Source organism: Astatotilapia calliptera, chromosome 1 (assembly GCF_964374335.1).
Source record: "Astatotilapia calliptera chromosome 1, fAstCal68.1, whole genome shotgun sequence".
Taxonomy (NCBI): Eukaryota; Metazoa; Chordata; class Actinopteri; order Cichliformes; family Cichlidae; genus Astatotilapia; species Astatotilapia calliptera.
The window spans coordinates 7702648-7729171 of record NC_137422.1 but is presented as its reverse complement, the minus strand read 5'-3'; the positions used below and the strand labels follow the sequence as shown (position 1 = coordinate 7729171).

General features: G+C 40.6%; 1 protein-coding gene across 2 annotated transcripts in view; it reads right to left on the bottom strand.

Moving 5' to 3' along the window:
- Positions 1-26524, bottom strand: part of mpped2a (metallophosphoesterase domain containing 2a) — an 81055-nt gene that overhangs the window by 12401 nt on the left and 42130 nt on the right. The gene's annotated exons all lie outside the window — the stretch shown is intronic.

Sequence of the window (26524 nt, the reverse complement as noted above, 5' to 3'; positions counted from 1 at the left end):
AACACTGACACTGTGCTACTGTATCACTACACCTTGTTTATTCTTTGAGCTCAAAGACCGAACAAAGACTGGCTCCTCACACACTGCATCAGGCCCTAAAAGGCTTTGGTGCACCTGTTTTATGTTCATACCAAGTGTTCATTTGTAATCTAAGGACAACAAATGATGATAAGCACCTATCATTTTTATATATTTCCTGTGTACAAGACAAGCCAACACACCAATGGATTTATCAACGAGAAGGGCAGCTAGCCGCCATAAACAACATTAAAAACTGGTCACTTTGAGACCGCAAAAATTCTAACCTGATTCTATGTTTCTTTACCTAATTATATGGAAATCTGGCCAGTATTTATTGCTAGGTAGACCGATCAATGGCTGCCATCTCATATACATGAGCATCCACTAACATTTGTTTTAAAAAACACACAAACACTGACATAAAGAGACTTCTGATGTCAGAAGCAAAGGACATGCTTCTTTTTAGTTGGCATTTGCATTCAGCACTCACAGAAAGTCTCACAAGCAGAAATAGACAATCATTTGTGAAAGCAGAGAAGTAGGAAACTGACCAGCATGCAATGAAGCTGCAAACAAAATCAAGTTTAAGGGGCTCAGATTAAGTTATTGCCTGTTATCACACTCTTTCTGAGCAACACTGCCAAAATCACAGGTGAAAATACTGCAAACTCTCAATGTATCGAACAGTATTGTCCCCTTTTCTAAAATCAGGTCAGTGTGTGACCGTACCCATGTTACCCAGTAACCAAGAGTGTGTTTCATTTAGAGGATTTCTGCTTCTTTTCCATACTTAATAAGGGCTTGACACTCAACTAGACCCCTAAGGAATGTTCCAGCAGGATGAAAAATTGTGCATACACGTGTGCGTGTTTTGGTCATGTTGAGAGCAGAGATAAGCTCGAAACATGTCACAGGTAAAGTATGATACTCTGGCTAAAAGCAGGAGCACAGCTGCACACTGGGATATCAGCTGGGTGCTGAACACAAAACAGGGACCAACAAGGTGCCTGTGACCAGCTCAGAGATAACAGCAGAAACAAGGAGGGAGAGTTAAGAGTGTGTGTGCAAGTCCAGCGATCCATCGTGTCTGACCTCTGAGTCAGAGCAGCCCTGGGGTCAGCAGGGGGAGGGGTCTAATTGATCAACCTGTCAGAACCAATGAGGAGGGCCATGTTAATGGGACTTTTATAAGCCCCGCGGGACTGGGACTTTTATAAGCCCCGCGGGACGCACCGCCTGACACTGAAAGCCGTATGAGTATGTGCAAAGCAGAGTTCATTCCCTGTGTGTGTGCGTGTGTGTGTGTGTGTGCACAATCCCAGAGCCCAGGTAGCCTTATTAAAAGGAGCCAAGTGGAGACTGGCTGGGTTTTGACAAATGGCCTCTCAACACCAAGGCCACCTTTGCAAACTTTGGGGACAAGGTAGAAGGCGAAGTCACAAGGGTGAAGGGGCCATGTTGTTGTGTGTGTGTGTGTGTGTGTGTGTGTGTGTGTGTGTGTGTGTGTGTGTGTGTGTGTGAGAGAGAGAGTGGGAGAGTGTGTGCGTGTTTGAGCTCTGCTCCAGCACTAATAACCTGTGCCTGGTGACTGATGGAGTGTGGAATGGATTAATCTTGCTGCAGTCATGCTGCCAAACACAGAGGCGCTAAGGGTTAGCCACCAGACTTAGCTCACTTAGGAAAGGCTATAACCATGGGGACCGGCTGTTTTATACACACACACACACACACACACACACACACACACACACACACACACACACACACACACACACACACACACACACACACACACACACACACAGTCTCCCAGGGGTTCGTCTCCACACCGAGATGCAGCCAGCTGCAGTTTGACCTGCGGGCTGCTAATGTAAAACAAGCACTGCAGACACCTCACAGCAAACACAGCTGCTCTCGACGACCCGGCAGCTCCCAGCACGAGAAACAGAGGAAAAGAAACGGCAAAAGGGCCAGTGCCCAACGATGTAACAGGAAATCAAATAAGAGTAGAGAGGGTCAGAGTGTATCCCCTGCCATTATTACATCTAAGAGACTTCCTCAATAAACACCTAACACCCCCCCGCCTCGCTCTGCAGCACAAACTCACAGCCTAACAGCAGCCGTAGGTACAATGGATTAGCACAGACATCAAAGACTCCACAGACTCCACTAACTGAACCTGAAAGTGCCCGTCTATGAAAATACATGCAATGCATCTGTGTGTCTGTGTGTGTATATGTTGTCTGTTTTGCCAAGAACTGAATGTAGAATGTGGAAAGCTGTGGCTTTTATGTAAGAACTAGTCATTAAGTTGTTAATATAATGGAACCAAGAGTGCTAAAACGATTTACATCCAACCCACAGAAAAATGGTGACTTACAACTATTCAACAAAAATAGAAAAACAAAATCAAAACACAATTTGCCTTTTTTTTGCTGGTATAAACGCCTCAGACACTTCTGACTTCTGTATTTTGATTACAATGTAAGAAGGCTTGTGCCTTAATTTTAAAAAGACCGTATCAATGTTTTTTAGTAAACCTAAAACAACCGTGGCTGCAGTAAAAGTCTGCTTGGGTGCACAAGAATTAATTAATGTTGAGGAATTTAAATATTTGGGAGTGCTACTAGACTCTAAATTATCCTTTAAAAAACACATTAAAAAGTAGTAAAAACTGTAAATGTTAATATACAGAACTTTAGACATATCCGCACATCATTAACAGACACAGCAGCTATGATACTGGCTCATATTGAATATTGTATTACAAGTTGGTCCTATACGAGCTCTGCTGCTACTGGGCCAATTGAAGTATGCTACAAAAGAGCATTGAAAATATTAGATAAAAAACCTTTTTCATATCACCATTGTCAAATTTTAGAAAAATACAAGTTTTTGAATTTTACTAATTTCACATTATTTAAATCTGCCTGTCAAAGCTATACATGGTCTGGCGCCTCCACCAATGAGTGATTTTATTAAACAAAAGTCTAGCAGTGTTGCCGGGTCTCAACTGACTCGAGCCACTGTTAGAGGTGATTGTGAAATGGCATTCAGGCGGACCACCTTTTCACAGAATGCTCTGTCATATCAGGGTGTAAGCTTCTGGAATAGTCTTCCACTGTCAGTGAGGGAAAGTACAAGTCTACCCATCTTTAAGAGTCACTTAAAAGGGCGGCTGAGGGACACACAAACATGTAATCATGTTTAATAATCATGTTTTATATTGGACGGGAAAAAGAGTTAGTGTATTACAAAAAGGGAACAACTGTTAGTTCAATGGGTGAACACAATATCACGACGGTCAGGGCATGTACAATATTGGGGTTTGTGCAATATAATTGATGTGTTTCCGTTATTGTTATCTATACTGTCCTCTGTGTCCACTCTCCTTGTCATTGTTTGTTCTAGTATAATGTGATCACTGTTTTTGTCCTTGTCACATGACCTGTAAATAGTGTCTCTGTATGTTTTTACTAACTTGTGTTTAACACCAACCTGCCAGAGGGTCTGCAGATGGAAATTAGCCCAAGGCTATAATCTGGCATATTTACATTTGTTAAAATGTTCATTAATATGTATTGCCCCTCTTTCTAAAAATAAATAAATAAAATAAATAAATAAGTATAATCAAAAACACCAATTCTGGTTCCCAAAACACCAATTCTGCACAAACAATACACTGTAGGACAATTGTATCAATAATGCATTACACTGCATTATGGTAAATTAACCAATCATTTTTTGTCCCACTCTAACCATAGATCGACCTCAGTGTCAGTATTAACTGGTGTGGCACTGGGTGATAATTCTGCCCCAATATTAGGGGTGAAACAGACACATCTCTCTCTCTCTCTCTCTCTCTTTTTTTTTTTATCTCAAAAACGGAGAAAATGTCCACCGTAGTTAACTTGATTTTCAGACTGATAATCAAAATAAAATGAAAAATGGCAAAAACTATTTTTTTAATTTCGCCTTAAAAATGCTTATTAACTGATTGTTAAACTGTTGTAAAATAACTTAATAATCATTTTTGCTTCAGTTTTAACATTTTCTACATTTCTTTTCAGATTTATTAATCTTACCAATTTCCTTTTAAGTCCAGTTCACAGGAGCAGTTTCTACTCAGCGTTACTCTTCTGAGGCATGAATGCAAACATGTTTGTTAGTTGTAGTGACTTTGTTTTCTAGACCATCATTTGCCTTCATTGGTCCCACTGAAGTTTAATGTAACAATGCAGTAAAGTTACATTTCCAACAGATCTCAACTTAAATCTGTTTTGGTGCCTGTGAAATGCTTATTACAAGGCTTTGTGTGAAGCAGCTGTAGTAGCAAGATGAGAAAAGGTATAAGAGCTGCTTGCGGACAGCTCAGGTGGGGTTGGAGTGAGCAGTTAGGTGTTATGGGAACATAGACACGACTACATGGAACACGGAGTCCAAACACTTTGAAATATGGATCCGCCAGGAAGGAAGGCTGGTCTGAGAAACTGTAGCCCAGACTAATAAAGAGAGGGAATCTGGGTCCTATTCAGAGGCTGTATGGGAGCTGGGGGCAGGGGCCAAGACCCATTCAACCTTCCCTGAGACACAGGGACAAGGGTCCATTACCCTCCTCCAGCCCCGGCCTCACTGAACTTGATCCTGGAGAACAATGTATGAAGGGGGGGAGGGGCGGCGGGAGGGAAAGGAGTAAGGGGAGAGGATAATATCTCTGGGAAATTAGTGAGTTTTCTTCTGTGACAATAACTGACAGGCAAGGTTTCATTACCCAGCTCTGCTCCAAGGACCATGGCTGCAGCGTTTTTTCTACGCATTTCAAAACGGGACAAGGTGAAAATGGAATGAATGCACGCAGTCGCACAGGTGTGTCTTTCAGACAATTACAAAGTCTTACTGCTTTTCTTCCTCGGCACAAAGACGACAGCTCCGGGTCTACAAGTTAATTGAAAAAAAAGAACTGAAAAAGCTGTTTTGAACAGTTGAACTTTCATTTCTGACATACAATACTGACAGCAGATAAGACATGAAAGGAAATTATTAAAGACAGCCATTGTGCGTTTTGGCCTCTGCCAGTTGTTGTACCAATTCAGGCCTAAAGCTGAAGGTCTGCTGCACATCAGACATGAACAGAATTTAAACAGAGTCAAAGAATAATGAAAAATAAATTGAGTTGTCTGACATGGAAAAGTTATAACTTAAGAAGAATTTGGACTTCAAATCCTTGTTTCTTTATGAAAAAGACACACGGTGTTCAAAATAAATCACTTTTCAAAACGTCAGGTCTGTATTATCTGCCCAGGTCCCTGTGCATTCTTTTACTAGGCACTTTGCAATGCTAGTTTTTATGCCCTGCATTTAAGGACACTTTTCTGAATGGCCTCTACCTTTACGGAAGCTTCACGGTCAGGGTAATGTCAGATTCTGGTGACTGACGTCAAGTGCCACTTCAAAGTGAATTTTTTCTTCTTCTTTTTGTCCCCTACTCCAACCATCTTCACTAATTTCTAAGCTCAAAAGTTAATGGTGACTGCTACTCAACCTGTACATACAACTAGGGCTGGGCGATATTATACCGTTCACGGTAATACTGATACAATGTTAGGCAACAATAAATAAATTAAATATCGCGATAGAATATGGGTAAAGCGGGCATGTGCAGTGTCTTTGTTTTCATACGCACATGGCCGAAAAAGCATGGTGGCAACGGAGAATAAGAAGGGGAAAAGCGGATTGTTGAGTGAAACGGATGAACCAGAATTGGTTTGTAAAAAATGGTGCAACTTCAGTGATGTGGTTTGGTGTTTGTCTGTCAGATACCCACCAAAGCACATTTTTTTGCAGAACATGCAAGCGGGCCGTTGTTATTGCCATATTTGTTGGACTAAGGTGCTCGTAAAATGGCAGTAATCTGGGTCCAAAACTCCATCCACTTAGGGTCCCAAAGTTAAACGAACACTGCGGCATCACTGAGTTAAAAACTGTCTAAATTCTTTCATCTTTAATAAAACGATCAGCATTGCCACTTTACCAGGTGTAACAATTAAGTTTAATATCCAGGCATCCATGAAAACAGAATTTATTACATTTAACAGAGTTAGAAGTTAGCAAGAAGTTAGCGGAAGTTAGCTTGTTAATTTCACTAGTTACCTAAGCATGATATACCATGTTCTGTTCTGAGATTACTGAAAAAATTTAAACATACAGCTCTGCTATCACTTCCAACATAAATGAAGACAGAAAACTAAACAGCAGTGATGTTTGTAGGGTTACTGAAGTTAGGCTAGCTGGTATGTAATGATGTGCTACGTGACCGCTAGCGACACAGCTATGTTAGCATAACATAAACAGTGAAGCTGCAGGATGAACGCTAACACTTTTCCACTCAATAAAAGTTAACGTGAGAGTTCCTGATGGTTAGAGACAAATGCAATCGCATGGCAGGATGCTGTAAACGAACCAAACTTCAGTCAGGAGAACAACTGAGATAATTCATCCACAATACGAGGTTATTGTTAATATACTGCAACAACATGGGAATAGAGCAGAAGTGTGAGTTGAATAAAGTTTGATTTATCTGACTGCTTTGTTTTGCTTAATGTACCTTATAATCCCGTGCACCTTACGGTCCGAAAAATACGTATTTGACTTTTTTATTTGGCACACTGCAGTTTAATGTTGCAAAGCACCTCTTTTTAACTTTATTGGATATTATACATGGTTATGCTCAGGATATGTCAGCCCATTTCTACTGGAAATCTTTTTTGGTTAAACTGTCAGCAAGAAATTTGCATTTGCACTGTTAAATTTTTATATAGCTTTAATGCACATAAAAAACAGCTGCTTGTTTAACCCTCTGGGCTTGTTCAAAATCACTACCCTTTCAGCTTGTTCGTGGCCAAAAGTGGCCACCAAAAGATTAGGTCTGTAATTTTTATTAATTTTATGGGGTTTTTTTGCCATTTTTTCTGCATAAAGCTTTTGACTAACTTCAGTTCTTTTCAAAAATATAAAATAGTTATTACTTTTTAAATTTTTAGCGCTTTCAACACCAGTTTGTCCACTGCACTAGCTGGAAGACAACCCCAAATCTCGCAATTTTATATAATTGCATTGCTACTGAAATTTCTTGTATTATTAATAGTAGAGTCTGGGACATGTAATTGATTCACATCAACATTGATTATAATGCATTGTTATTTTTGTGCAGGGAGAGCAAAAACATAAAAACTCCCTCTCAGCTTGTTCGTGGCCAAAAATGGCCACCCCTTGTTTACGTTTACAAAATGCTATAAAATTCATATATATTAAGAAAAAATTCAAATTCAGAATTTTAACCCTTTAAATACCAGTTAGATCACATAATCCTAGGAACTCATAAATGGAAAAAATCATAAAACTCCGATTTTTTTCCAAATAAAACATGCCATCTGATTTATTTTCTAACCATGGTAAAGGTTAGATGTATAGCAATAATTAACAGTATCAATGAGTTTTATGCATCTTTGTTCTTTTGTACAGTGACAGAAAAACAAGAAAACTCCCTCTCAGCTTGTTTGTGGCCAAAAATGGCCACCCCCTGTATATGTTTACAAAATACTATAAAACTAATATATATTAAAACATTTTTCTACTTTCATTGACTTGATTTTTTAAATTAGCACCAGTCCTAGTCATGAAAACCAAAATATAATTCAAATTCAGATATTATACCCTTTGAATATAAGTCAGATTATGTACTATTATAGTAAAAATAGTAATAAAGTATAGTAATAGTAATAAAGTTCACATTTTTTAGCATATGAATGATGAAACCTAATATTTCTTTTTATCATCATGGCAGGTCAGTAACAGTAACAATGATTTATTTTTACTTTTTTTTTTTAGGGGGGAAGATGGGGGGGGGGGGGGGGGGGGGAGTTGTGAATGAATGGCCACAAAGAAAATCACAAATGGTGTGTTAGTGGCCAGAAAGGCAATTTAATGACCATATAACCACTGAAATGACCAATAAAATGATCAAAATTTATATTCCAGTGTGTGCCTCTGTGTGCATCCTCATTAGCAGCAAGTGGTTTTTGTAGGCACACTTTCTACACCTGGAGCAAGGGGCTGCTGTTCCAATTCAGGAGGTGCACCTTTTGCACCTTCTTCTCATTTTGTTGGTGGGGTGTGGGTCACACTCTGGTTCAGACTACTGTATCGTGAGATCAATGGCAGAAGTGGCTGAGAATTAAGGAGAAGAGTGTCTTGCAGTTGTTGAGGTCACCAGCATGTGTCCCAGCTCTCCCAGGATCACTCTTCATTTGTAAGTTGTAGAGGACTCCCCCACTTCAGTGAAGTTGTTTCCGGCGGGACAAAGGCATTGTATCCCAAGACATCCAGGAGATTGGAGAAAAGAGCCATCAGCCATCAGTTAGTTTTCCTCCTACAACTCGAGGTGCCAACACGCTCTAAGTTATCCAAGCAATATTTGTGCCTATTGTAGTTCAGGATTGCTTCTTGCAGGATTGCTCCTTTATTCCCCATCACTGACTGGTTCCTTGTGTGTTGCTGTCAAAAGAAGCACATTCCCACGTTGCTTTGGCATGTGGGATATCGCCGTGGTAGTTTTGGTGAAGCCAAAGACAGACAACAAAATCTTCCTCTGTTGCAACTGGAGGAGCTGGGGAGGAAGCTCTGGGTTGTTTCCCCTGTGCCAGTTTTCATCTGAGGGGTTCCTCTGCCAAGGTGACCGAAGGAAAGACGTTGTCCTTGGAGCTCCTCCGTCAGTTGGAGTCTGAACCCCTTTCCCTTTTTTACTTCCTGAGAACTTCCAGTGTTGTCATCCAACATGCTATGTATTGCTTTATTCTGGTTTAGGCTCACATCTCCACTTCATCTATAATCCTCCAATCCTCAAACCTTCGCCTCCCGTGCAGGTTTGTAAGGGTGCACAGCAGATCGGTCTCAGAAAGTGCTCCTATGTTCTTTTCCATCAGCTGCTCGGCCTCCACCTCCATGCCCCCAACCCTAATCCTACCCAAAGAAGAGGATTCAGGCACTGGCTAGTACTCAACATCAGTGGTGATGCAGTCAGCCTCTTTGGAGATTGTCCCCTCATTTTCTGGAGAGGAAGTTTCTTCATCTTGGGCAGATGTCTTTTCTTCAAGGGGAGAGGACTGCTGCTGTCCTTGCTCTCTGACCAGATCATATAGGCAGTGCTTGAAGCAGTGATGACCTTCTTGCTATATCGCTAGAATAAATGATCTGGAAGCTGTTAGGCTTACTTACAGCAGTAGCACTGTCTGCACCTGCATAAACTCCAGGACACGTTTACAAACAGTGTTTGTTGTTGTTTGCGCTGCAGCTGCAGGTTTGAACTCTGCAAAATGTCCTGTGATTGGGTTTTGTTTTTGTTTCTAGAGTTAATATTTTGGTTGTGGTATCTTTTTATGAAAAATACAAGAGTAAAAGTGCTTTTAACATGTGCTTCAAAGCTAAATTTGACTGGGAACCTCAAAGCTCAATAGCCTGCATCCACAGAAATTCACTGCAGCCTATGTAATGTTTGATGCGTCATTATTTATTCCAGTCTATCAACATGTTTGTGCTGCAATGTCATGCACAAACACAAACTATTAGATCCTTAAGATCAAACCTATGTCAAAATTGTTTCATTATATTGGTCCATTGGAGTGTGGTAAGCCATCAAAGGCTGCTACTAGAAACTCGGAATATTACATGAAATTGCTTGCTTGGCCAAAAATGGGTAAATGATGTAATTTGGACCCACTAACAAAACGGAAAAGGATAAGTAACATATATAGGTCAGTTCCACACAGCAGTCAGTTAAACTTTAAACATTTCAGATCACCTTTATCAAATATGCTACGGTTAAAAATCCTGTAAATGGAGAAATGCCAAGGGGTGGACGCTAATTAATTCTTTTTTTTAAATCTTCATTTAACATGATGATAATCTAGTTTATGATCAAATTACCCGCTTTGATTATTTTTGCTATTTGTTTGTCCCATAGGGTAGAATGAGACTCAGAGACTAATGGGAAAGAAGGAAGCACATTTTCACACAGTCCTGTCAAAAGGCCTGGAGCAAAACCTGCCTTGTCGTGACATGACAGGCCGACCAGTATTTGCTGCAGAAGTTAAAGGCCAAGGGAGGAGGACGAGGGATAGTGTTAAAGGCAACAGGAAGGGGCACGAGGTCAAGCCGGTGCAGATACATGGCACTCTGTCTGCAGCTATTGTCTCGACCTTACAACGAGTGGATGTTACCAAGGGCACAGAAACATAGCGGCAACAATAGGCACCGGAAAGCACACAAACTGGCATTGTTACTCTCATGGGTTTGTATACAGAGAGCCAGAACAGAGACAAAATAAAACACAAGGCTGAAAAGGGCAGCCAGTGCAACGGAGCGTAGGAGTTATGCAGATGCACCCATAAAATATAAACCGCAAAATAGCAAGTTTGTGTAAATACAGACTTTTTGGGGGACAAATCCTATTTATTAGATATCTAAATATCAGGGAGCAGGTAAACTTCCTTGGAAAACATTTTGATATTTGATTAATAAGTAACCTATCAAGCAAAACTGGGAAGATTTTCTGCTTTAAACTTAAAAATTACTGGTTACAACTCGATAGGCAGCCCACTGACCTCAGAGCCACTAAGGCTACGTCCACACTAATGCATTTTTGTTTCAAAAAGGCATTGTTTTCTCTCCGTTTTGGCCTCCCGTCTACACTGAGATGGCGTTTTCGCTGAAGGAAAAAGCAGCGTTTTGTAAACGGTGCTTTTGCGTCGCAGTGTGGACAGTGAAAACTGAGACTTTTTGAAAATGATGACACATTTTAGTCATGTGATGCAGTCAAGTGACCAATTAAACTAAGATAGCGGAGGGTATTATACAGCAGTTGTTTTGTTTGCTCTCAATTTTGACAGCCCTATTAAAGATTAATATCAGTTTGTACATGCTCCAGATAGCTTTTCTTCAAATTCTTTAATTCTCACTCGCTTTTGCAACTTTGTACTTTTGTGTTACTCACAGCAACAACTCCACTTCATTGTTAGTCCATTTAAAAAACTCGGTGCTTTTCCTCGACCCATTGCTGCGACGTTTCAAAGAGCCGGAAAGTGAATAAACAGCAGACAGAAATGAGGCAGGTCAAATCGTCGTGCATTTTACACATGCGCAGTACTGGAACGTAAGCGTTTCCGGCTGTTTCAATGTGGATGCACAACTCTGTGAAAACAACTGAAAACGATAGCGTGAATGCGGAGCGTTTTCACATGAAAACGCCGTTTTCAAATCTATTGTGTGGACGTAGCCTAAATTCTGCCACTAATTTAGCAAATACTCCACCTTAATTTAACTTCTCCTTCCATTATTACTTGTTTGCCTGACCCTGATAACTAAACAGAGGTCACACTTTTCTCACCTTTTTATTTACGACATTACATCCTTGTTGACACCTGTGTGTTCCTACCACCACCATTGGGGGTCTAAATTCAGCAAGTGGAGATAAGCAGAGTCCTGTCCTTGCTACTGAAGCTGTGCAGAGGTCAGCAGGAAGGAAGGGAAGTGAATGCGGGACAAAGTGAATGCTATCACAGCCGAGCAGAGACCAGTCGGTAGGCTGCCCTTCTGTTTACAGAGCTGTCGTTACTGCTGTGATTGATGGCTCACTACAGACAATCCACATCGCCCTCATGGGCCACACGGTGGGAGACCAAATGGGAAAAGCCAAAGTGTGTGAAAGAGTGAAATAACAAATTTGATGAATTTTATTCTTTCATTTTTTTGTATGTTAAAATTAGCTAACGATATTACATTTGCGTGTCTAGTGAGGCCAGCTTTAATTATCTATATATCACTTTAAGAATAATTTCCTAATTGAATCCTAAACTTTTAAAAATAAATTAAAAAAGAAAATACATAAAAATGTTTACACAGTAATCCAAAAAATTAGATGGCTAAAATTATATGGACAATGGAATATTAATTTCATCTAATAAGAATTAGAGGAAGTGGGAAGTCACCATAAAAAGCTCATGGGCTAAATTTAGATTAAAGCCAGTTCCTTAGGTCAAGGCCATAGGAATAAGAGGATTAACCTAGCATGTTTCTGATGGTGGGAGATCAGGGAGAAGTTCATCCCAAATGTGTTTGATGTGGTTCAGGTCAGTATCTGTGCAAGCCAGTAAACGGTTTTATTTTTATGGCATTTTTTATTTATGGGCCTAGCTTTGTGTTCAAACACGAAAGAGGCTTTAAAAAACAGCCTCAACAAAAATGGAAGCACTATTGTCTAAAATATCGTTGTTCGTGTAAGTGGAAATTTTCCCTCAACTGGAACTACGCACACAAAAAAGCACTTTCAGAGTCGCCCACTATGGCGCCCCCTTGTGCATAAATAAGTTACTGAAAGTCGTTTCTTTAGCACTAAGAAACCCAAACAAATTAAAACCAACTCCATTTCAAAAAGTGAGTAGATTTTTGTCCAGACACCAGAACTTAGCTTAATTATCTTTAGTGAGAAGACTGAGGTGTAATCTTCACACACTAATGTGAACTTTCATACAAAGGACCGAACCTGATGGTGGTGTACTTTTAGAGACTAGCTACTGTGAAAAAGTAACATACTGGCTGAGCCTTTGCTTCATCCTTTCACATTTCGCTCCATCTTAAATGATTCATGTTTTCTTTCCTTTACAACTTGCAAGAAAACTCAGTGGAGCTTGCACCTTTTTTCACTCTATCAAAAACCTTGCAGCACTTAGCATCTGCAGGGCCGTGTCCAGACTTGTTGTCATTGATGGTATTTATTATTTATTTCAGCTTTTTATGGCTGTTGAATTCAGCTGCGCTGCCACTTAGATTTGTGACCTTTCACACCAAGCTCTGCAGACAATAATGGCAAGGACAGTAAGGTACACTTTGAGCTGAAGTCTATGCTCAGGTGGGAAAAAAATAAGACACTGTGGTAAAAAGTGCAGCTAATGCAGGTCTGCCACTCCTCGGGCCTCGGCAGCTGGGGACACAGGGTTTCCTCTGCTTTTCAAATATTTATCCCCTCATAGCGCGAGGCACAGCATGGGACAGAAAACAAGATGGAGTCCTGCTGGGCCCAGGAACTGCCACTGTACACACACATATACACCAGGACAAACACGGCAGCGAAAAAACAAACAGATGGGCAGATCCGGACACATACATGCACCCAGTTTTTAACCAGGATTACAGCGCTGATAATGATGGCAGCTGCTATGAAGTAGCAGCCAGTTCTGTCGTATGAACAGGTAGCCCGAGGTCGCGTTCAGGGGGTGACCAGAGGACCGTCTGCTGACAGATTGCCTTTATTCCCTTGCCGGTTGTTGAGCCATCTCGGGCTTCCATCCAGGCAATTCTGATTGCATTTTATAGCCTTGAGCAGCCTCCTCATGTTATGTATCCCTCATCATGTATTAGACATCTGGGTAGCTCTGGGCTCTTCTAGTCACTTCTATGCTCCCTGCTGTGCTGGATCGTTTGATTAAGCCTGCATCGCCTGTAATCAGACTCAGAACTTCTTCCAACCTCTACCCCATATCTCCAGACCTGCTTCCCAACTTCCTGACCCCAACAAAAGGAATAACAAATGAAACCACTGCAGCAGGTCCCTTCTAGTCTGAGAGGTTAGAGGTTTGATATCTAAGAAAACTGCCACCATGACTTTTTATCCCCAACATGTTTTGTGTCTAGTGTATCAGATAGAAATTCTTTAAATCTAATATTTCTGTTCAAATGTTAATCTTATTTACAGGTTACAAAAAAAGGAAGATATTGATCTGGTTATTTTGTCAGTGTGAACATGTAATGGAAAGCCTTTTGCTCTTTACACTGTCCTCCTTCAGAATGCATAAAACGTTTCTGATTTTTTTATGTCTTTTATTATACGTAAATTCCACATTATTGATATTGTTTGTTTGTTTTTTTTATAGCAAGCAAGAAGTAATGAATTAACACTTCTTGAGCTATTTCTCCTTTTTACTGCAAAACATCTGTCAAGTTTTTTAAAAGTTTTTTTTATTTTAACACTGCCCCCCCCCCTCAAAAAAAAGAAAAAGATTTTGATTGATCTTTAAAACTCAACTTTGAAAGCTCGACCCACGACTGTTGACGCTTGGAAAATCTTCTCATCCAGAGTTATCTCCTGGAAGAGGCAATAATTGGTTTTAACTTTGTGTTTTTGTGTCTTTTCTTTGCTGTCCCTATGCCTTGTTTGCTAATGTTTGCTTTGCTACTGCAGTTTACAGTTGTGCTGTATATGTCTGTACCCCCCCCCAACCCCGTTTTAAATCAATAAAATGTTGATCACAAAAAAAAAACTCAACTTTGGCAGACTGCTTGCTGGGGGAATCACTTATCTTTTAACACACTGGGAGACAAATTGTGTTATTCATTTGCATTTTCTAACCTGTTAAACTGTGAGCCTCATGGAACCCATTTATTACCGCATCCTCACCTGCCCCATCGCTAAGCTATTTATTATCAAGGTGACTAACCCGCACAGCCATTAGCTGCAGTGCTATTCATATCCTGTTAGTTAGTGAAGGTATGCTGTTAATGGGCGACGTGCCATTAATTCTGCAGGTACAAAGAGACGTGACCCCATTTCAGAAAGCCATGGTGTGCTGGGTGCGGTGCCATCACATGACCGCCGTGTGGTTAACGGGCCTCACAGGGGAAACAGACTAACAGTGTGTTTACACAGTGGCATCTCTGAGCTGGTATTAATAATAGAGCCACTTAGCATTCAGAGGCACTGGTCTCAGCCACGCTGTTTGTTTCACAGGTCATTAAATTTATGCCGCAGCCCTAATGTTCATTACAGCAGCAAGCTGGCCAGGGGTCTGTAACACTCGCTCACTGTCTTTAATCCCCCGCTGTATCCCCAACACTGGCTCTCTTTTCATCCCTCACCCCTTCTCGCTGCATTTGCTTGACAACAATCTCTCCCTGGTTTAATTAAAAAGACACTGCCAATGCTTCCAGGTTTCCTGTCTTTCTTTCTTATTCTGACCGTATCTTTAAACCTCTGACTGCAGGGCTAAAAGAACAATTTTAAATAAATGCCTCAACAAATATTTTAGTGTAGAATAAAGGTTTATGTTTTAGAAAAACTGCACCCTACAGTGAAGCAATTCTTCTACCTGTGCTGCTGTGAACTGTGCCAGTTTCACCTTGGTAGCCAAAACTGACAAGGAGAAGGTGAGCCCCGCTCACGCTTAACTGCTGCTAATTCCACTTCCACTGTGAACAAGCCAAAGTCACTGTGTAGCAAGCTAGCTGAGACTGGAGGTCAAAATGAAAAACAAAATCCAACACACATTGTGAAAAGTCATTAGGGACTAACAGACATGATGGAACTGGGAAAAGATGGGAATTTTTAGTAACTAACACAAAAACATGAAGAAATTACTTTCCCCCCCTCCTTCAGCCAAATAATTTATTCTTATGTTTTTGCTCATTACTCTCATATTCCTACTGTCAAAATATAACAATTAACATATCACATCTCCCACATCGTTTGTTAACATACGTGTTTAGTCCTTTTACAAAGCCACCACTGAGAGTGTTCTAACCTATTGCATATGCATCTGGTACACTAGCTGCACAGTGGCTCAGAGGAAAGCACTCCAAGGGATCACTAACACCGCCCAAAAGATCACCTGCTGCCTTCTCCCCACACTGGAAGATCTACACAACACCCGCTGTCTTAAAAAGGCCCAAAACATCATAAAAGATACCTCAAATCCTGGCCACTCCCTGTTTGAACTCTTGCCCTCAGGCAGACAGTACAGAGCAATTAGCGTAACGACTAACAGACTCAAACACAGCTTTTATCCAACTGCAATAACACGTCTGAATACTGCTACAAAAAAAATGTCCATCACGCCACTCTTGTATTAATCTATGCGCTAACTGAAGCATGTATGTGGGGATGTATGTGAATGTTTGTTGATACCGCTTATTAACACTTTAAGTATTCTATTTTATTATTGAATTTTATTGCTTTATTTATATTTTGATATCGTTAGGGATGATGCAATGATCGGGGACCATTTTTAATTTCATTGTACCTGTGACAATGAAGATTCTCGGCAAGATTCTGATTCTAGTTTATAGCTAGTATCACTATTTTTGGAGCCTTTTATATCCTTTTCCCTAACAACACTTGCACTGCAAACAATGTTCTGACAATGGATATAACTACTTGTTTAATATTACGTGCTGATATTGCAGATGGTGCATAAGGCATGGCGGGAAAAGTATTAAGACATTCCGACTTGGCCATCCCTCCCAGTAAACCTGTGTGCAAGCCAGACTTTGTCGTGACAGATGCAAGTACTGCAAAAGCTGGTTAAACACACAAGCTCTCAACAGCTTTTCATGTATTTTAGAGTGACCTGGGCACTTTAACTCATACCTGAGTTGCAAAATTATTACAGGCTAGATATGACAAATGTCTTGGGTTTTTTAGTTTGTTATTTCAGTAAGCTTCTCTTCTGTGTCTTGTATCTCTATATTCTACTTGCACTGGGGTACAGTCCTCTTCTCTTTTAAGGTGCTTCTAGAGCAAACAAACAAACAAAAACAAATCATCTAATAGATTGACCAGGTGGGTGCACGTTTAACATGCGTGCACACTCTGTAAATCAACACTGCATGATTGCATGCTGGAGCCACAACAATCTTGTCTCATAGGCTCCAAATCGCCAACCAACCCATTCATTATTCCTTAATGTGGCTGATTCTCACTATTCTCTCTAGGAAAAGACAAGAAAACAAAACAAAAACCCAAACCACTGCCACACTTTCCTGCAGGAGAAAACAAACACAGCAAACAGCCTGTTTAATTGAAATAATCCTCTTGGAAATTCAGTGCACCATACAGCTGCTGCAGGAAAAAGGAAAAGTTTGTGGGTCAGACACCAGTAACAGCGACAGTCGCTTAACAGCTGAGGCAGATACAGATCACAAACCTAAGAATGACGCAGATGCACAATAAAGTACAATTTTCCATGAAACACAAAACAAAAACACACAGGAAGGGTGGAGAAGTACATTTTAAGGGGTTTGCTTATGTGTCATCCATTTTGAATGAATGTTTGAACATTTGCTGTCACAAAACAAAAGAATTACCTAATAATGAAGGCAAACAGCTTTGTAGTAAGCCTGAGTGCATTTACTGCTGGTACTTGTGCCGTGGGCCTGCATGGCCCTGAGAACAACCAAGGACTTTTTGTCACGAGCACAAACCAATTCCTGATGCAAACAGGACCGGCGATCTGCAGCTGCATGCTGGACCTAAGCTGAAATGCAGCAAGACAATAAAAACATGGTCTACTCATCTCTACTCCATCATCATTAAGTAAAGAGTGGAGAAGGCGAACAGTCGTTATGTTACAGCTCACAAACCAGCAATCATGTACGAACATTAAATCAGAACGGACACTCTTTGGCTTCAGGTTAGAGGAACTCAGTGCTAAAAGCAAGAGCCAAGTCCTTGTGACCCCAGCCAAGTGGAGCATACAGAAGACAATTCAACACGTTAGCTTGCTGGACAAAACAGGTCATAATAGGGCTTTCTGCTAGCACCATAAGAATACTATACTGTCTGTTCTCAACCGCCACACTTTTTCCATCATCCCTTTTCCCTTCTGCATTTTCTTTCCATCTCAGTTCAGTTCAATTCAGTTTAGTTTTATTTATATAGTGCCAACTCACAATAACAGCTGCCTTATGGTGCTTTATATTGTGAGGTAAAGCTTTTATAATAATACAGACAAAACCACAACCATCAGATGACCTCCTTTGAGCAGCCACTGCTAGATATTCAAGCGTGCATGCAGAGCTGGGTCTCCAATTCACTGAGCATGGCTTCCAGAGCTGTAAACGGGATACATTTCGTACAAGTATTGTAATTACTATAGAAGGCCGAGGAGGAGCTCAACATCTGACACACTGAGTGGGAAACTGCGTAAGGGACAGGTGAAGAAGCCATGCTGCTAAACAAGCGAAACCCTAAAGACAAAATGAGTAAATTTAGCAGAGTGTGCTTTGCATAAAGCATGTGAAGAAAGCACTGTTCACTGTAAAGGCTAAAAATGTGGAAAGACAATAACAGGAATATAACAAGATAATTTTTTTCTATGATGTAGTGGTTATATTGTTCTACATATACTGGTTTCAAGAATGAGAACCAGATACATTTTGATTAAATATTGATAAAATGTAATTGCTGCCCAGTTGTTCTCTTGGGCCTTTGATAGCAGATGACCTCACGTGCTCTGTGTGTATTTTTTACTCATTACATGCATCTGTTGTCCCTTCTGCCCGATCAGGCCTGAATCTGAGGGTTAGCAGTCTAGGATCAGAGGCTCTGCAGAGCATTGCGTGGTGTGCCTTTCTAATTAAACCTGACGCTCCAACTGAAGCCTGCCAATCCCAGGGTCAAAGGTCACCACCCAACCCCTGATACAAGCAGGTACTCAGCCACTGTGAAACAGGCTGAAAGGCAACCCCCGCCAACAGTCTCCCTTCCCCCATTTATTTAGCTCGACACTTTCCCTGGTCCTTGCTTCTCCTTTGCTTTTCCTTCAATTTCCTCTACTGCTTCTCAGAGTTTTGTCTTAAAAAAAGGGTGGGGGGTGGGGGGGAAGCCTGCCTTCATGCATTTATCTCGTCCTGACATAGGAGAAAGAGTAGAAAGGAGAAAAGGAAAAGAGCAAGGGGAGGAAGCGGAAGAGCTTTTAAACAATGACTGAACATCTATAGGAAACTCGCACTTCAGAGGCCTTTTAGGTATGAACGTGTGGGAACCATCTCTCTGAAGGCCATCAGCAGAGGGCTAAACATGTCTGAAGAAAAATAAATATACTGTAGGTGAAGCAGTTAACTGCTGCACGCTCCTCTCATGTGAATGATCCAGTGTGTTCATCAGAACAAAGGAACAATGTTGACCTCTACATATCTGTTCTGTAAGAGACAAGTGGAACAGGACCTTCTTGAAATACAGTGAAAAATTCTTTGGGGATGCTGAGCTAAGGAGAACAACTTCATCAAAGAGGTCCATTTAATCACAATCACAATCATATATATATATATATATATATATATATATATATATATATATGCAAAAAAAGAGTGAGGGAGGGAGGACAGAAAATGCTTCAAATGCAGCGTGAAAGTTCCTTGATGAATTCGGTCCAGCGAAAACTAACCTGAGCTGTAAACACAAGTCACACGGACTCAGAGATCTCTTGTTTACTGGTCAGAGTTGTAGCAACAGGCCGACCCTGGAGGTCAGACACGACAGGCTGCAGAGGAGTAATCACTGCTACTTCTTTTTGCCTTTTAGCTTTCCAAACCAAGATCAGCTGCTGGTTGTTAACATCCAGCTTAACACTTTCCTACCCAGAAACTATTGTGTTGTTTTCTTTGTTTTCTTTTTTTAAATGTAGTTTTCTTTTACGTGAATTTACGTGTTCAATCCTATTCTAGTCTCGTCTAGTTTGGTGGTTTATCTGATATGGAGACACATGCAAACACACTGACAACCTGAATGCAAAATTACAATGTATTGCATCAGATGTTACAGTTACCACCCATCGCTGGGTGGATGGGACATGGGACATATTTATCAGCATGAATCCAGATAATACATCAGATTATTACACATTTTTTTTATTAAATTTATAGCAAATAAATATTTGTGGAACAGAAGAAATAAGTGAACACAATCCAGTCTTCCATTTTCTCAATCATTTATCCCACTTAAGGTCACAGATGTCATGTGGTGGAATATTGGGCACATCTTGAGTAGGTTACTACTCTTTCACAACGAGAGACACAGAAAGCCAGAAAAACACGTTCTCAAAAAATGGATATATTTATATAGGATGCAAACTTTTCTTTTGGTAGGTTATATTTTTATTAAAGATCAGAAAGACAGACAAAATGAAAATGAGTCCAAGAAACACATCAATCTCTGTCAACGCAACCAAATTTAGCTTAAGATGAGATGCATCTCCTCTTCACCTCCTGTTAAGTGTCTCACAGCCACAGATGGATGGCATTTCTCACCCTTGTGCAAAAAATCAAGGGCTTCCACATAAAAGATGGAAACCATATTAGGTGAAAAGAGCCAGGTGACTCATAGCAGGCAGTTCTGCGGATTGATGTCATTTTTTTAAGTAGAGACTGTGTTCTATATTTCAGGTACATTTTAGATGCATTATTTTCCTTAAGTTTGGCTTCACAAATTTAAGAAGAGGAGGAAGTTTCTATCCCAGGGATGAGGTCACTGCCATCTCGGATAGTGTGGACCGAGCTATCACACTTTCTGAAAAAACACACACACCAGCAAACCGTCAGGAACAATTACCTTCCAGCCACAGGCTCTGCGCATTCTGCAACCAGAGCCTGTCCACACTACCAACAGCAACCTGACCTCAGCAGCACCAACAGTCTGCTACACCATGAGAGACGAAACACAGCTTTGGCTCAGCAAAATATAAAATTATTAGTTTCATACACAGAACACTTTTTTTTTTGCCCGCTTTACAGCTAACTCATGACTGTACCGCTAACATAAACAGAGCAAACGTTTGAAATTATTCATCATCCTTGGAGAAAAGGAGGGAAAATGTGACACTAAATATCAAAATCAAGGGCAACTTTGGTTTATTATGCATTAACTTTATATTTTTTCATTTCTAACAGAACTGATTTTCTGATGAAAACAGAAATCCTACAACCAGAGACACACAGAACAGCTTCAATCCAAAATAACAAAAACAATCAGTCAATACAAACCAAAACCTGATGTCCGGAGAGGCTTCTAAATCGATACCAAACTAAATGACTAATGTGTCTTTTATTGGATCCACCACAAGTGTCAAGAAAACGTCACCACAATTCCCACAGCGTCTGGATACGAAATGGGCTGGATCAAAGCAGATGGAGACAGCCGGGCTTCTTGTTGTCCCCGTTGGGAGATTCTGATATGACACTAGATAAATGTCTAAGTGTTTCTTCTTGAAAAACTGTAAACCTCTACTGGCAGCCGTGCCAGCGTTTTCATGGAGCAGATTTAAGTTATGCCATGTTAAAGTAAAACAGCTGTCACCTGGAATGAAATTCATTGTGATTTCACTGCAAACAAAAACTGGATCTTATTTCTGCAAACTTGAAACTTAACAAGCTGACAAGATTGAAAGCCAGAGTAAATGGATTATCTTTTCTTTTTCCAAGTGAATCTTGCACTTTAGCCCAGAGATCCAGAGCAGGATTTTGGCTGTGTCAGCCTTTATCCAGGCCTGCGAGTGTATGATGGAGCGGCCGGCCGCTGCGTGGAAGACCTCTGCCTGGCCAGCCGGTGACTGATACGCATGAGGCCATGGAGGAGAGCTTTATTAAACGACTGCAAAGACCCATCACTCTCCTTCTGACATATTGGGGGCTCACCTTGGGCTGGGGATGGGAGGTGCAACCAGAAGCAGTCAGAGAGACGTAAAACACTTAGTCGGCCTGTATTAACACACCGCTGTGAGGATGTGCACTACAGTTGTACTTTTTTCCCCTAGTACACTACACATTTTACTTTTGATGTTCTTGTTGCATAATGCCCATTTGACAAATATACGTGCCTGCATGTGTATGTATATTGTGAGTGATTTGGAAGGAAACACTAGAAGCCATTATAATGTGGAGAGTGACCCTCTCACTCACTCTTCTGACGCACACACTGGAAACACTTTACACAGCTGCTAACCTGGATGCCCCCATCCTGCCTCCAACACCAGCTGCAGGAGGCTCCACACAGTCTGCATCTCTGTAACTCTGCAGCTGTAGTAGCACCCATGGGTGCGCACATACAGCAGGCGCATCCACCACAATAGAGCCCAGCTAACAGATGCTTGATGATTTCTGTTTTATGCGCCATTAAGCTAAGGTGGCACCATTTGAACATCAATAAATCATTAGCTCATTAATGAGCTGAAATATTGCAGTAATTAATGGGACACTTGGAAGTCTGTAGTCTGGGTAAAAATTTATGATTTTTTAGATCCTTAGATATAAAAGTTGTCGGTATAGTTCAGTTTCAGATGGTCACCTAATTTTTAACTCTATGTAAACTTTTTGCACTACACTAAATGTAAACTTCAGAAGGAATTTAGTACTAACAGAATGTATAGGCTTTAATATAATAATAATAAAAAAAAAAAGAATAAATGAATCGCTCCACTTCAGTAAAAGGGAAACTAAGAGCATGACTATAAGAATCAGAGTCTTGAGACTGAAGTCAAATCTGATGAATTGCTTTAGATGCTAAAAAGACAAAGAGGGCTTTCGCAACAGGGATTGAATGGGTTAAACTCTTTAAAATTAATGATAAAATGTCTTTAAACCCTGGTAAGTATTAGACTGTTACCGTGAGTTTATGTTCATAGGTTGCTGGTTCCGACAGTCTTATTCTATATTCACATTACTTGTTTTAACCCATTGTGAGAGGGGTTAGCTACTGAGATTAGTAGCTAAGTTATTTTTTTTTCATGGAAATCTGAGAAGAGAATGATTTGCATTTTAATTTATGAGGTAGTTTATCAAACAGCTGTACATTAATTTTCTAAGACATATTGCTTCCATCCATTTGTTTTCTATGACATTACAAGAATTTCTGGATAAAAAATTACCAAAGCCATTGGCATGCATTTACACAGAGATGAAGTGTTTAAATTGCTGTTACCACTGCGTGGTTTGAGCATAATGTGACGCGTCAGGTTCAGAAAGTTTCACTGAGTGAGGTCTCTGCAGAGTAAAAGAAAGAGGGCAGAACGGCTGTGAAGCCCTTGACTTTTTGGTGATGGACATTTATCAGGGCCCATTGCCTCATTGGAGATGTGTTCTCACTCTGACAGGTAAAATAGTGTGTCACCACATGTGTGTGCGTGCGTGTTTTTTTGTGTGTATGTGGTGGGCAGACGGCCAACAAAAACTAACAGAGGCTGGCGCCAACAGAGAGGTGACTTAGGGGTGATTAAGCTAAAAGCAGCCAACACAAATGCCAGATCTTGTTGACGTGGACAAATGAAAATAGCGCAAGTTAAAACTGCCTCCACTCACCTTACTAAAGTTTGGAAATAACTGCGTAACTGTGAGGAAATTGTTGTAAAGAGAGAAAAGAGAAACATGACTCTAGTTTTTTAAGTGCCAATTAGTGTATGCTGTTAATAGAAATGATGAAATCCTTAACATTGCATATTTGGCCCATAACGACCTCCCCCACCGATAAGGATGGATTTGGGCCTAAGAAGGAAAAGCTAGTTCGACAAAAAGAAGACATAAAAGTTAAATGGAGAATTCAGCGTCACACTGCGAGGGAACTGTGGTATATGTAGGACTTTAGGATCAAAGTCCAAAGTAAAGTTGATACTGCTGACACATTTCGGTTGATGTGCTGTAGTTATTTAGTTGATATAAATAAATCCACTGTGCAGTTTTGCTATACTGTAACCTGGCAGGGCTGTAACCTATCCTAGCTACCAAGCACATCCTGCACAGGCTGCTAATCTATCTCAGGGCTAACACAGACAAGACAGACAACCCATGTGCACACACATTCACAACTACAGCCAATTTAGAATCACCGAATTAAGCTAACATGCATTTTTATTTTCAGATTTTCAGCCTTCTTTTTGGTTTAAGGACCAATTAAAGATTGTAATAACCTGCCTCTTGCCCTACGACAGCTGGGACAGGCTCCAGCCCCTCTGTGGCCTTGCATTAGATAAGCAGATGAGGACGGATCAAGGTGTGCATAAAAAGAGGTGGATAGAAACCAAACTGTTGTTAGAAAGGCTCTCTCTTAAAACAAAGTCAAGTAACACAGTATTGTTTAACATGTAATCTGTAGCATAACGATTTGCAGTAAAAAGTAAAAAGCTTTGGATCAAATGCAGACAAAAGTATGTGGTCAGGGTGTTTGTATAGAGTATCTATCTGGGGAGATGGGGAGAGGAGGCAAAAATGACTTCAGAGGAACATGCACGCGCACACACACACGGCTGACCTTTACAGTGAAAAATGAATACATGAATACAGCTAAAATCTGCAAATGACAAATCTGCATTTGGCCCTCCAGGTTTCCCTGAGGTGTGCATCAGAGAGTCAAATGAGGGCAGTCGGATTTAATCTGCCACCTCTGGGAGGCACACACTTGGCACACACTGATTTGCTACTGAACATACCAAGCAAACCTTGATTGCGATTTCGCTGGTTAACAGAATAAGTGCTGAGAAGACCGACAATGGGAGAATGAAGAAAAGGGAAAATGAAATAGAACAGAGGAGAAATGAAAAAAAGGAACAAGATTAAGAGAAAAAGAAAAAAAACGGGGTGGAGGGGGGGGGGGGGGGGGCAGATTTGAAAAGTAGGAGAAACCTAGTCACTCTAAAGTGGATGGCAGAAGGAGGAGGGCTGGGAGGATAAAGGAGAGAGAACACAAGGATAACTAACAGTTTAACCTTCAGCCAAAGAGTTAAGTTGTGGTCAAGTCCAGAATCACAAAACAGGCCTGTCTCTACAGCGAGCAGAGCTTATCAGAGTCTGAATGCACGACCCACCCCTCTACCAATGTGTGCGCTGATCACGCGGTGCATGAAGACGATCCATTTCTAATTTAAAACAAAAACTACCGCTACAACATTATGTTTAAACAGCTTGTTTAGCCTGACAAACACTGACAGAACCCAAAACAATACAGCAAACAGTCAAAAAAAAAACCTGGAAAAAACAAGTCACTCGGAATATTTCAGAGTGAGCAAGGACATTTTATAGCAGCTGAAAAGCTCCATTTGATGACAGTGCTGACCTCTGAAGGAACAGAGCGTCCGACAAGAAGGCTTAGTTTGTAAGTAGCTACAATGTCGCCAAGATTTCAGAGCCACATATTTTAATGGCGCTAAATTATTCAATTATATCTCACACAGAGAAAAGACCCTGTTCATACTTTAAAAGCTGTCCAAATATAACGCCTGATCTGTAGTTGGTAAAAGGCAGAATCAAAGTCTTTGCTCTTCAGTGTCTCAGCGCAGATCTTAGCATTTCAAGTTTTTAAACCTAAAGCAAAATCCGCAAGACTGCAGGAACGGGACTTTACTTTTATACCGTTTAGAGAGGCCAGAAAAATGGAAATGATGTTGGTATTTAAAAAGTAGATTAATATAAAGCAAATTCTGAAACTCAACAACTTTCTGTTTAGTTAAAATATTTTTTTCCCGGAGCATAAACACCTCATCTGAAGAAAATCCCAAACTGTCCAGCTCCACGAGACCTTCAGCTGCTCTTAAAGAGTTTTGATTGACAAGGTGCAGAAGCCCGCTCATCCTTCCACAGTGTGCACATACGAGGAGGGGAGGCTTAGCTATTCGGTCTGTTAAGCATCTGTCATTAAACAGTGCGAGTTGTGTGTCTTTCACAGTACACTGCTTTCACTCCAATCACCTCTCTTTTCCAAACAGGAGTGAACCGGGCCCGAGCACGGCTTTACTCAAAATGTTCCGAACGCAGCACCGGCAGCCACGAGGCATTAGAGTGTTTACCAAGTCAAATAAAATTAGCTTCTGATAACGACAGGAAAGAGGTGGAACATGTTTGTTTTAGAACACACTGTAACGGACATGTGGGCATCCGCTGACAACATTTTGTCCTTCGTAACACAGAAGTTGCATTCATAGAGCGGATATCAAAATGCAAATGGTTGACAAAAAATAACAGAAAGGACGTTGACGACTAAAGAATCACCAAAGCTAATCTTTTAATCAAACAATTCAAACTGTTCCTGGTTTCAGCTTCTCCACTGCGAGGAGCTGCTGCTTTGATTTCCAGCTGAACCGAACAATCAGCAAGTAGATGTCACCCAGGAAAGTGCAGGTGTGATCATTTCAAAGGCCAATTTACAAAATAATAATCAGGAGCTCAAACGACAAAGAAAGAGCACTTTCACAAGAAATGTTTTGTGTAACCTCTTGCTAATCGCTTCCATACATCACCCCCTTTTTCTTTGCCATTGAAAGCTCAAGGATCTTTTCTTATAGAAGACATTTGTACAACATTTATTCACCATCTTCCTTTTCATGTTTCAGGAGCTGCATTTCGTTGTTCTCAAGGAGGTTACTGTAATTCAAACCCTTAATTCAGCCACAAGTGGAAATAGTTCAACCCACAGGACAGCAAAAAAACCCAAAGAATTTATTTTGTAGATTTTTCTGGTCAACTTTTTTTTCTCTCTCGCATAAAAGACATGTGCAGCAAATACTACAGAGTTTTGTTTAGGGGAGGAGAATGGCAGGAAGGAGTTCTTAGATTAAGGATCAATTCAACTTTATGAAGGCCAGCCAGTTTCTTTTGACTTTACTGAAATGGTGTCAAGAAGGGAAGAGAAACTTAATTTTAT